At 45.5% G+C, this 11,527-nt stretch overlaps 1 long non-coding RNA gene across 1 annotated transcript in view; it reads right to left on the reverse strand.

Moving 5' to 3' along the window:
* Positions 1-1,011: 1,011 nt before the first annotated feature.
* The window catches only part of LOC108515881 (uncharacterized), a 24,244-nt gene continuing 13,728 nt past the window's right edge, over positions 1,012-11,527 (reverse strand). Inside the window, exons 3-4 of the long non-coding RNA XR_001881656.1 lie at positions 3,693-3,770; positions 1,012-1,430 (exon numbers count right to left, since the gene is read on the reverse strand). This is a non-coding gene — a long non-coding RNA (uncharacterized LOC108515881). The remainder of the gene's footprint in view (positions 1,431-3,692; positions 3,771-11,527) is intronic.

The following is an 11,527-nucleotide window of genomic DNA, read 5'->3' on the forward strand; positions in this document are numbered from 1 at the left end:
AGTGCTGGGATTACAGGCATGAGCCACGGTGCCTGGCCTATACTTCTTATTTAAGAACAACTTGGCCGGGCACGGTGGCCCACGCCTGTAATCCCAGCACTTTGGCAGGCAGATCATGAGGTCAAGAGTTTGACACCAGGCTGGCCAATATGGTGAAACCCCATCTCTACTAAAAATACAAAAATTAGCCCGGCGTGGTGGTGTGCACCTGTATTCCCAGCTGCTCAGGAGGCTGAGGCGGAAGAATCACGTGAACCCAGGAGGCGAAGGTTGCAGTAAGCCAAGATCATGCCACTGCACGTACTCTAGCCTGGGCAACAGAGTGAGACTCTAATCAGAAAAAAAGAGCAACTTAAAAAAAAAAAACAAAAAGATAAAATCATGACTCTCCTACAGATATAAAATGAGCACATCGCTATGGTTTGAATATGTCCCCTAAAAAGCGTATGCTCGAAACTGAATTCCCAATGCAACAGTGTTGGGAGGTGCAGCCTGATGGCAGGCGTTTAGGTCATGAGGCCTCCAACGTCATGAATGGATTAATGCTGACTGTGAAAAGACTCGCTGCTGCCAGTCTGAGCGCTCACTCTCATCATGTGATGTCTTCTACTGTGTTATGATACAGCAAGGAGGCCCTCACCAGATGCAGCCCCTGAATCTTGGGCTTTCCAGCTTTTAGAACTGTGACCCAAATACATTTCTGTTCATTACAAATTACTCAGCCTGTGGTATTGTTATAGCAGCATAAAATGGACTAAGACACACAGGTTAGGGCTTTTTTTTTTTTTTTTTTTTTTTTTGAGACTGAGTATCGCTCTGTCGCCCAGGCTGGAATGCAGTGGCGCGATCTCGGCTCACTGCAACCTCTGATTCCTGGGTTTGAGTGATTATTCCGCCTCAGCCTCCCAAGTAGCTGGGACTACAGGCACGTGCCACCACGCCCAGCTAATTTTTGTATTTTTAGTAGAGATGGAGTTTCACCATGTTGGCCAGGCTGATCTCAAACTCCTGACCTCGTGATCTGCCCACCTCAGCCTCCCAAAGTGCTGGGATTACAGGTGTGAGCCACTGCACCCAACCATATGTTAGGGATTTTTAAAACCAGAACTGGATTGAATTTGGGCTTTGCTGCTTACTAGCTGTATTAAGATAAATGCATTTTTTAACCTATAAAAAGGAGATAGATAGCACATGGACAGCAGTGAAGATTAAATGAACCAACCTATGGCTATGAGGATGATTTCTGATGCAGGTAACAGAGCCCCCAACTTAGTATGATATAACATAATAAGAAATTATTGTATGACATGCTAGGAAGTCCAGAGATATCTCAGGCTCCAGGGGAGAATACTCGGTTCCACCCTCTTGTAGGTGTTACATTCATCCTTAGGTTGATAACAAGATAATTGTAGGAATTTCAGGAATCTCATCTAGAAAAAAACCAGAGAGAAAGGTCATCTCTTTCTGTGTCTCTTTCACAGAACCTTTCTTTTCCAGAACTTTCCTTCATGCTTCATTGGGCAGTGTTCTGTTATTTGACCTTTCCTCAACAAGGGAGATAGAAATATCATGACTGGCTTAGACTAATCAATACTTACTTTTGGAATTGGAATGGGGTCGCCTTTCTCTGGGTTTCAAAAGGAAATAATAGATGCACAAAATTGGGGTTCTGTTAGCTAAAAAGGAAGAATGGAGAAATAGAAGTTGAGTAGGCCACCCATAGCTTCCACTACCATCTGCGAATGCCCAGTATAAAGATTAATACCCAGCAGGTATATGTCCTTCAAACCAGTTAGTCATCACTTTTCTCAGTGACACCTGAATGTGATGTAAAAGACTGGTTTGAAGGCACATCTTCATGCAGTTCTTCACTCAGAAATCAAGTCATCTGACAGGTGCCAATGAAAATTTTTTCAGAAACTTCAGATGGACAGCTTCCAGAAGTAGATGCTGGCTCTTCACAACTTGCCGCACATTGCACAGCACATTACGTTGCCAAGCAGGTATCTTGGGATTGGTGGGTTGCTCCTTCTGCTTAGAGGCCTCAAGCATCTGGTGTTTCTCTCTTCTGTGTTGGCGGATCCTCTGAACTTTGATACAGTCTTCATTCCACAATTGGCAAAGAAAATCTCCTCTGGGATACAGCCCACACACGCCTCACGCCTGGGGAGGCATGACTCCCGGCCCTGTCCTTTCACTTCAAATGAAATATAATAAATATGAAAGGAAAACAAAAGACAGGCAGACAAAAAGCAGACTCAGAAAGACAGAATGAGAAAACACATGTGCGCTCACAAAAGCAAGGGAGAACAAAAGGAGGCAAAGGGCAGACATCTCTCTGTCCACTGGAGCTCTGAGGAATCAGAATTTCTAAAGCTATTTTTTTTTTTTTTTTTTTTGAGACAGAGTCTCGCTCTTGTCTCCCAGGCTGGAGTTCAATAGCATGATCTTGGCTCACTGCAACCTCCGTCTCCAGGGTTCAAACGATTCTCCTGCCTCAGCCTCCCGAGTAGCTGGGATTACAGGCGCCCGCCACCACACCTGGCTAATTTTTTTGTATTTTTAGTAGAGAGGGGTTTTACCATGTTGGCCACGCTGGTCTCAATTCCTGACCTCAGGTGATCCACCCACCTCGGCTTCCCAAAGTGTGGGATTATAGGCTTGAGCCACCATGCCTGGCCTCTAAAGCTATTTTTTTAAATGTAAAGATTTATGATTTATCCTCTCCTTCCTGATAGCCTTCTTTCAGCAGTTGCTTTATTCGTCTTGAGGCAGGAGGATGAACAAAGGATCTTTCCTCCTCAAGAAACACCCCCTCCTTCCTCAGTTCCACACCCCTGCCCTAGGAATCCATGACTCCAGGAAATATTTTCAGATAAAACAATTCCAGTTACTGGAAAATTGCAAGGCTTTCCTCTGCGGGTTTACAACAGGCTGGCCTCTGACCCTGGCCTCTGACTTAGTAAAACAGATTTACTAAGTGATAGTAACACCTTTTATGTAGTCTCAACGTGAGGCAAGTCACTTTATCCGTCTCAATCCAGGCTCCTCAGGCTCATAATGGTGAAGGTTGGAATGGATTTGTGGTTTTGAGTGTATGTACGTATGTATGTATGTACATGCATATTAAACTATGTACATTGTATATAGTTTATGTATATGACCCTCCTTCACAGAGGCTCTAGGGGGAAATGGTGACCCTAAGGAGACCCATTTCTCTTCTCTGCTTTCCTCTGTCCCCTTGGCAATGACTTATCTCCTTCCCTGCCACACAGGGGCACCTGACTCAGTACAGTCTCTTCTTCCTACAAGGCATCTAGCTCAAAGGACTTGCCTCCCCTCCTTTTACGTGGGGAGCTATTACATGTTAAACAACAGAATATTATTTCAAATGCTGACATCTTATGTGGCACTTCAACATAAAAACAGGTCAAGGCAAGGGCTTTAACTGAAGGAAGGTGAGCATGGAAGGAGTGGAGTAAGAGCAGGAGGAATCTTTGAAATCCTTATCTTTGGCCACAGCAGCCTCTTGAAGTATGGCCCCAGGCGGGGCTTCCCAGGGCAATTTGATAACCATTGACCTAGCTGCTCTCTAAGGCATTGTAGATCTAAAACACAAAGGTCTTGCTCTGTCTTTATCAAAAAGAAAGTCTGATTCCTCCCTTGTGGATTCACACAGTAACACAACATACCTTGAAGTAGAGAAGGATGACAAGAACCAGGAGGGCAGAACTTCCCTTCCTAACCCCATTTCTATCTTCTTTGGAATTCTGAAAAAAAATAAATAAATAAATACATAAGAAAAAAAGATAGCGAATGGTACAGGGAATAATATAACTCATACCACCTGTAAGGTTAGCCGAGACAAAGTACAAGAGAGAGACCCGAGGTTAGGCGAGGAAGTTTATTAACCTGCCGGCTGCCCGCTTAACAGTCAGAGAGGAGGCAGCCCCAAATTTACAGAATGAGGCGTTTCTATCGGGGAGGGGAGTTTGAGGGAGTTCTTTGGTGTGGCAACATCCCAGGTTGTTTGCTGGTTAATTTTGCCACATATCACCTTGTGACGTTTATTACAGGAGGGTGTAGGTAAAGTTTGTTTATGCTTCCCACGACCTCCCCCTTGCAGTCCAGATGGTTTATAATTGAAGTTTGCTTATTGCAGCAAGGTCTGGTAAGTGAAGTCTGCGGGCTTCACCGAGGCACCTAGATAAGGGCTTAGAAATGTAAAGCGGCTTGTGGGAAGGAAAAGAGTTGCAGAGCATTATGGGGAGGGGGGCAGCTTGGTGAGGTTTGAGGGGGAGTGTCGGCAGTACCAAGAAACTTTTGGGGGTAGTTTCTAACACCACCCATAATCATAAAATGACAATTTGACATATTTGTCTCAGATAACTTTTTTATTTACTTTTATTATTATTTTTTGAGACAGGGTATTCCTTTGTTGCCCACACTTGAGTGCCATGGCACGATCTCGGCTCACTGCAACCTCTACTGGGTACAAGTGATTCTCCTGCCTCAGCCTCCTGAGCAGCTGGGATTACAGGCCCACACCACCACACCTGGCTAAGTTTTGTTTGTTTGTTTGAGACGGAGTTTTGCTCTTGTTGCCCAGGCTGGAGTGAAATGGCGCGATCTTGGCTCACCACAATCTCCACCTCCCGGGTTCAAGCGATTCTCCTGCCTCAGCCTCCCGAGTGGCTGGGATTACAGGTATGCACTGCCACACCCGGCTGATTTTGTGTTTTTAGTAGAGGCGGGGTTTCACCATGTTAGTCAGGCTGGTCTCGAACTCGCGACCTCAGGTGATCCGCCTGCCTCTGCCTCCCAAAGTGTTGGGATTACAGGTGTGAGCTACTGCACTCAACCGATGAGTTTTTTTAAAGTAAAGAAAACCTGGCAGATGAAGTTCTCTTAGTTCATCACTCTAATCCTATTTTCCTCCTTCTCTCTTCAGTTAAACGCTATCATGACTGACTAATGCCTGCCCCCAACTCCCCCGCCCAAAAGATGTTCACTTACCAACCCCTGGAGCCTGTAAATATGTTGCCATGGCAAAGAGATTTTTGCAGATGTAATTAAATTAAGGATTTTGAGATGGGGGAGATTATTCTGGGTTAGCCAGCTGGACCCAATATAATCACAAGGGCATTTATTGGAGGGAGGCAGGAGGTCAGAGGTAGAGAAGAAGATGTCATGATGTTGCATGAGGTTGGTGATGATGAAGCAGAAGCTGGTAAGATGCATCCAAAAGCTAAGAAACGCAGGCAGCCTCCAGAAGCTGGAAAAGGCAAGTATTCTCCTTTAGATCCTCCAGAAGGAACACAGCCCTGCTTACCAACTGTAGACTTCCGTGTTGTTTCGCACTATTAAATTTGTGCTGATTTGTTACAGCAGCAATAGGAAACTAATACAGTGAGTTGGGTGAGTTTCTATTTACTCCATGTTTTTTTTTTTTTTTTTTTTTTTTTTTTTTTCTGAGATGGAGTCTCACTCTGTTGCCTAGGCTGGAGAGCGGTGGCCCGATCTTGGCTCACTGCAAGCTCCCCTTCCTGTGTTCATGCCATTCTCCTGCCTCAGCCTCCTGAGTAGCTGGGACTACAGGCAACTACCACAATGCCCAACTAATTTTGTTTTTGTATTTTTGGTAGAGACGGGGTTTCACCGTGTTAGCCAGGATAGTCTCGATCTCCTGACCTCGTGATCCACCCACCTCAGCCCCCCAAAATGCTGGGATTACAGGTGTGAGCCACCATGCCTGGCCTCCATGTCTTTTACTTGGACTAGTTGGATAGACACAGAAATACAGAAGATAATTCTGTTTTATGTATTTTCTACAGTCACCTGATGTTTTTGAGAATATCCATTTGACATGTAAATATCTAATTTATCCAATTTAATTGCAATATAGTATTTTGTCATATGACTATACCACAGTTTGTTTATGTAAGTCTCTAAAATGGGCTGGGCGTGGTGGCTCACGCCTGTAATCCCAGCACTTTGGGAGGCTGAGGCAGGCAGATCATGAGGTCAGGAGATCAAGACCATCCTGGCTAATAACGGTGAAACCCTTTCTCTACTAAAAAATACAAAAAATTAGCCAGGCATGGTGGTGGACGCCTGTAGTCCCAGCTACTCAGGAGGCTGAGGTAGGAGAATGGCGTGAACCCAGGAGGCAGAGTTTGCAGTGAGCCAAGATCACGCCACTGCACTCCAGCCTGGGTGACAGAGCCAGACTCCATCTGAAAACAAAAGAAGCAGATTTGGTTCAGTCGAGCCAGAGATCACGCCGCACTGCCCACTCCAGCCTGCGGGTGACGAGAGCCAGAGCGTCCATTCTGAAGAAAGAAAGAAAAAAAAAAAAAAAAAAAGCTGTGGCGGTGTGCTATAATGAAAATCATAAACTGGGTGGCTTAAACAATAATGTATTTCTCACAGTTCTGGAAGCTAGGAAGTGCATGATCAGGCACCAGCAGATTTGGTGTCTGATGAGGGGTTTCTGGTTCATAGATGGTGCCTTCTAGCTGTGTCCTCACCTGGTAGAAGGGAGGAATGAACTCCCTTGGGCATATTTTACGGAGACACTAATCCCATTCATGAGGGCTCTACCCTCAGGACCTCATCTAATCCTAATTACCTCCCAAATATCACATCTCCTACTATCGTCACATTAGGGGGTAGGATTTCAATACAGGAATTTTGGGAAGCCTAGAGCATTCAGTTTATAACAATAACAAATGTTTAATCTGCTTGATTCTGTGGCTAGTTGGGTGATTCTTCTGGTCTGAACTGGTTTGGTTGGGGCTGGATGGTCTAGGATGGCCTCGCTCATATGTCTGGCCTCAGTGGAATCCCAGGACTGTGGGTATGGCTGGAGCTTCTTTCTGTGTAGTGCCTCTCATCTTCAAGTAGTACTACCAGGAACAGCTTGTTGACATGGTGCCACAAGAGTTCCCACAAGCAAGAGCCTCTACTTGCATGACATTTGCTATCATCCCATTGGCCAAAGAAGGTCATATAGCCAAGCCCAGATTCAGCAGATAGAAAACAGACTCTACTGCTTTTGAGAAGAGGGGCAAAATCACATTGCAAAGGAGCGTGCATGCAGAGAGACAAGATAAATTGGAGAGTATTACCGTAACAACCTAACTTAGCTGATAATAAGAATCCAGCTTCCAGCGTGCTTAGAAATCTCAACATTCATCTCAATTCAAAAAGTATGCTCATTTTCAACTATGGTCTCTGCATGCCAGTAAAACTTAACTTATTTTGGCATGTCAGGCTACTTCCCCCAGGAGCCTTTTCCATGCTGTTTGCTCTGCCTGGAATGCTCCTCTCCTCTCCGTGCCAGGCTAATTATTATATTTCCTTTAAGTCTCTTCCTAAAGTCACTTCCTTAGGGAGCCTTTCCTGACTCTTCAGACCAGGCCAGGTCTCCTGTTCTACACACTCAGGGCACTACAGATGCTGTGTTTACAGCACGTACCACCACTGTCATGAATTACTTTGTTGTACAATTATTTGTTTAGTATCAGTCTCTCTCTCTTTCTCTCAACCTCAACCAAAGGAGCTCCAGGGCAGAGACTGGATCTATCTTGTTCACTGCTGAATTCCCAGCATCTAGTACAATGTCTAGCATGGAGTAAGTGCTCAGAATTGGAGGAATAAATGGATGAGCCTATGAATGAATGGCCTGCAATGTGCTCAGCATGGAATAGGCCTGTTTAAAAACCTGTTGGAGTAGCAGATATGGAAAACTGCAACCTGGTGGGGAGTGAAGACTGGGTCATACAAAATGATTGAGAACAACTCAGAACCAAATAGAGGGTGAAATACCAGATGCTGGGCTGCAAATGCCATGGAGACTGGGAAGAAGGGATTAGGATAAATCAGGTGGTCACAGAAGGTCATAGGGGGTAGCACTTGAGTGAGGTCCAGAGGAGGAGCGGGATTTAGAGGCAAGGATTTAGAGGAGGAGCAGGATTTAGAGGCAGTTTGTAGGGAGGCTAATATATTAAGGTCATGAGTTTGTTCGTCTGTAGTTCCTATTCTACTCATGTCCTCATAAGCTCTTTATCATAAGAGAAAGTAGGCAGGAGAGTAAGGGGAGATGGTTCAGTGGAGCCAGTCCTACTGTTATTGAAACCGCTCCAAAAGGTTATGTTTCAGAGGGAACTGCAAAGTTGTGTCATCCACACACGCAAAAAACGGCTCATTTAGAGACCAGAGAGATTCCTCTGAGCCACCGAAACAGAACAACAGTAAACATCTGCTTCTACTCTTCTGGAAACATTGTGGTCTGGATGCTCTGTCTGTCACTCCTCTGCTCTTTTGCTTTTAACTATTATGAAAACGTCCAAACCTACATGAAGAAAAGAGTTTAAGAAAGTCCATCACCAACTTCAAAAAACATCAGTGCTTCATCACATTTGTTTCATGTCTCTCCGTCTCAACCCTAAGTTTTTTTCTCCTAAAGCATTTTTAGAGCAAATCCTAGATACCATGTTATAACACTCCTAAGTGCTTCAATACAGACATCTAAAGGAAATAAGGGCATATCTTATGTAACCACAACACCTTTTCATACCCAACAAAATAAAGCATAATTTGTCAACATTCTTTAACACCCAGTTCATATTCAAAATTTCTTGATTGTCTAAAAAAATGTCTTTTTGCAGTTGGTTTCTTTGAATCAGAATCTAAACAAGATCCGCACATTAATATCTTTTAAATCTCTTTTAATCTAGACTGTGGATGTTCTCTTTCAGCTGGGGCTTCCTTTACCAACAGCCTGCCTCAGCCCTCACAGTCCTTATCTCGCTCCTGGATTGGCAGGGAGCTGAAAGATCAGAAGCAGGAGGAATGAAGTCAACACGGGGAGAGGATGGGAGGGATGGAGTGAGTATCAGATGCCTAAGATGTTATGAAAAAAAATCCTAATCAGCTTCAGAAGAAACAGATCAGAATAAGAGACTCTTAAGAACTGGAGTTGACCTGCATGCTCTCCTAACACTTAAGAATGTCAAGAATTTACAGAGATTATAAGAGGCTGATTCCTGTGGGCAAGAGAGGGAAGGCAAGAGAAAGGAAATCAGGATGAATCTAAGGGACAACATACAAGCATAGGCAGGACCTAATTTACAGGGCCCAGTACAAGATAAAAATCTCAGAGCCCTTGTTCAAAAATTATTGGGAATTTCAAGATGGCAATAGCAGTGCATCAAACCAAGCATAAGGCCCTTCAAAGCACAGAGACCTGTGTGACTCCACAGGTTACATGCCTGCCTTTGTGAAACTGGCCCTGCGCAATGGGTGGCCGAGTCTAGGAGGCCCCAGGGAGTTGTCCCACAAGGTCATGCTCTACCAATGCATGTCTTGTTTGCATTTCAGAGACAAGCAAAGGCAGTGGGAATTGTTTCTGTATCTCGGAGTCACCGCCAGCATCTCAGACTTGTCAGGATGTCTAGGGATGGTGAACGGCTTTTAGAGGGTCATAGAGATCCACGCTGCATAATTCAATTCTAAACCATGGATAGTGGTGGGTTTGGACCCTCTGGCCTTTATGCTTGTCTCTGTGAGTATAAGCTCTAGAGCCAGAATGCCTGGGGTCATAGTCAGGCTCCATCACTGTGTAACCTTGGCCAGTTACTTGTCCTCTCTGTGCCTGTTTTCTCATCTATTAAACGGGGTTAATAAAGACACCTACCTCAGGCTGGGTGCGGTGGCTCATGCCTGTAATCCCAGCACTTTGGGAGGCCAAGGTGAGTGGATCACAAGGTCAGGAGATCAAGACCATCCTGGCTAACATGGTGAAACCCCATCTCTACTAAAACTACAAAAAATTAGCTGGGTGCGGTGGTGGGCACCTGTAGTCCCAGCTACTCAGGAGGCTGAGGCAGGAGAATGGCGTGAACCTGGGAGGCGGAGCTTGCAGGGAGTGGAGATCACGCCACTGCACTCCAGCCTGGGCGAGAGAGAGAAACTTTGTCTCGAAAAAAAAATTAAAAAAAATAAAATAAAATAAAGATACCTACCTCAAAGGATTGTTGAACACTAAATTGGTGTATTTTTGCTGCACATGGCAAGCACGATGTGTTTGTTAAAACAGGATAAATCCAGAGGCTCGAGCTGTACAGGTCCAGGCAGATATCTGGTAATGGTGAAACTTTCAGGATGAACAGACTCTGCTTTTCTAGGGGAGAGAGGCTGTGCCTACATCCTGATCCAGCTTCCCAAAAACATACACAATGGTCATTCACTCAGTAAGTGTTCATCAAGTGCCTACCATGTATCAGGCACTCACTGAGTGGAGAGTGAGCCAGGCGTGGTTCTGATCCTTAAGGTGCTGACCTCTAGCATAGGGAGGGCTCCACCTGCAAAGTCAGTTGTGCCTCCAGGTCTAGGAGCAGACCTGGTTCCAGGTAGGAGGAAGGAGATACTCTCAGGCTGTAGCCCATTAACAAGGTAGTTCTGCAGCTCATAAGCATGGTTTGACTTCAGTATCCTGAGTCCTTGTTCCCAGTCTGCTTTATGATATTCTGCTTTGACCAAACACCTGCCTAATAATTCAGCATTTCCCATCTAAGATTCAGTATTTTATTTCCTGCCCCAAAACTCAGACACCTCCAGTCTGACTTCTAATCCCTGCTGTTGAAACCCCTGAGATGCTGTTACCTGCTTGGCTCCTCCCCTTTGAAGGGGTTCTCAGGATTTTGAATTAGGTTTGGGCCACCATTGGTTAACAGCGATCATGTCATTGTTAAGAAAGACAATGGGGAAGGTGGCTGGGGCACAATGCCAGGACTTTTAATGGCCTTCTCAGGCTGGCCTGGGCCCGTATGTGTTCATTTCTCCAGTAACTAGTCTCTGACCCTGTCCTCATGTCCTTAACACCTGGCCACTCCTTGACTGCACAGCTGCACAGATTAGATTCCCATCTCACCAACACTCAAGCCCAGGATCTGAAGGATTCCGGTAGGGGAGGCTGCAGGAGCCCTTAGGAATGTCAGTTTGACATTGAAACAAGGTTTTTTTTCCCTCAACTAACAAATTCTTGGCCCTCTGCTAAGGCCTTTGAGGGGGAGTTTGTGGCAGGATGGCCATGGGAGGATAATGCAGGGTCATGGAGATGGAAGGAGGGTCATGGATAAAGACACCAGCTGCTTTCCTTTGGCTGACATCAACCCTGAGGCCATTCTGAAACTGCTCTACTTGGCAGCCTGGAGACACTGCATAGAATACCACCATCCCAGGCCGGGTGTGGTGGCTCATGTCTGTAATCCCAGCACTTTGGGAGGCCAAGGCGGGCAGATCACAAGGTCAGGAGTTTGAGACCAGCCTGACCAACATGGTGAAACCCTATCTCTACTAAAAATGCAAAAATTAGCCGGGTGTGGTAGCATGCACCTGTGATCCCAGCTACTCACTCAGGAGGTTGAGGCAGGAGAATCGCTTGAACCTGGGAGGTGGAGGTTGCAGTGAGCCGAGACCACGCCACTGCACTCCAGCCTGGGCGACAGAGCAAGATTCTGTC

This window comes from Rhinopithecus bieti, unplaced genomic scaffold (genome assembly GCF_001698545.2).
Source record: "Rhinopithecus bieti isolate Rb0 unplaced genomic scaffold, ASM169854v2 scaffold_35166, whole genome shotgun sequence".
NCBI lineage: Eukaryota > Metazoa > Chordata > Mammalia > Primates > Cercopithecidae > Rhinopithecus > Rhinopithecus bieti.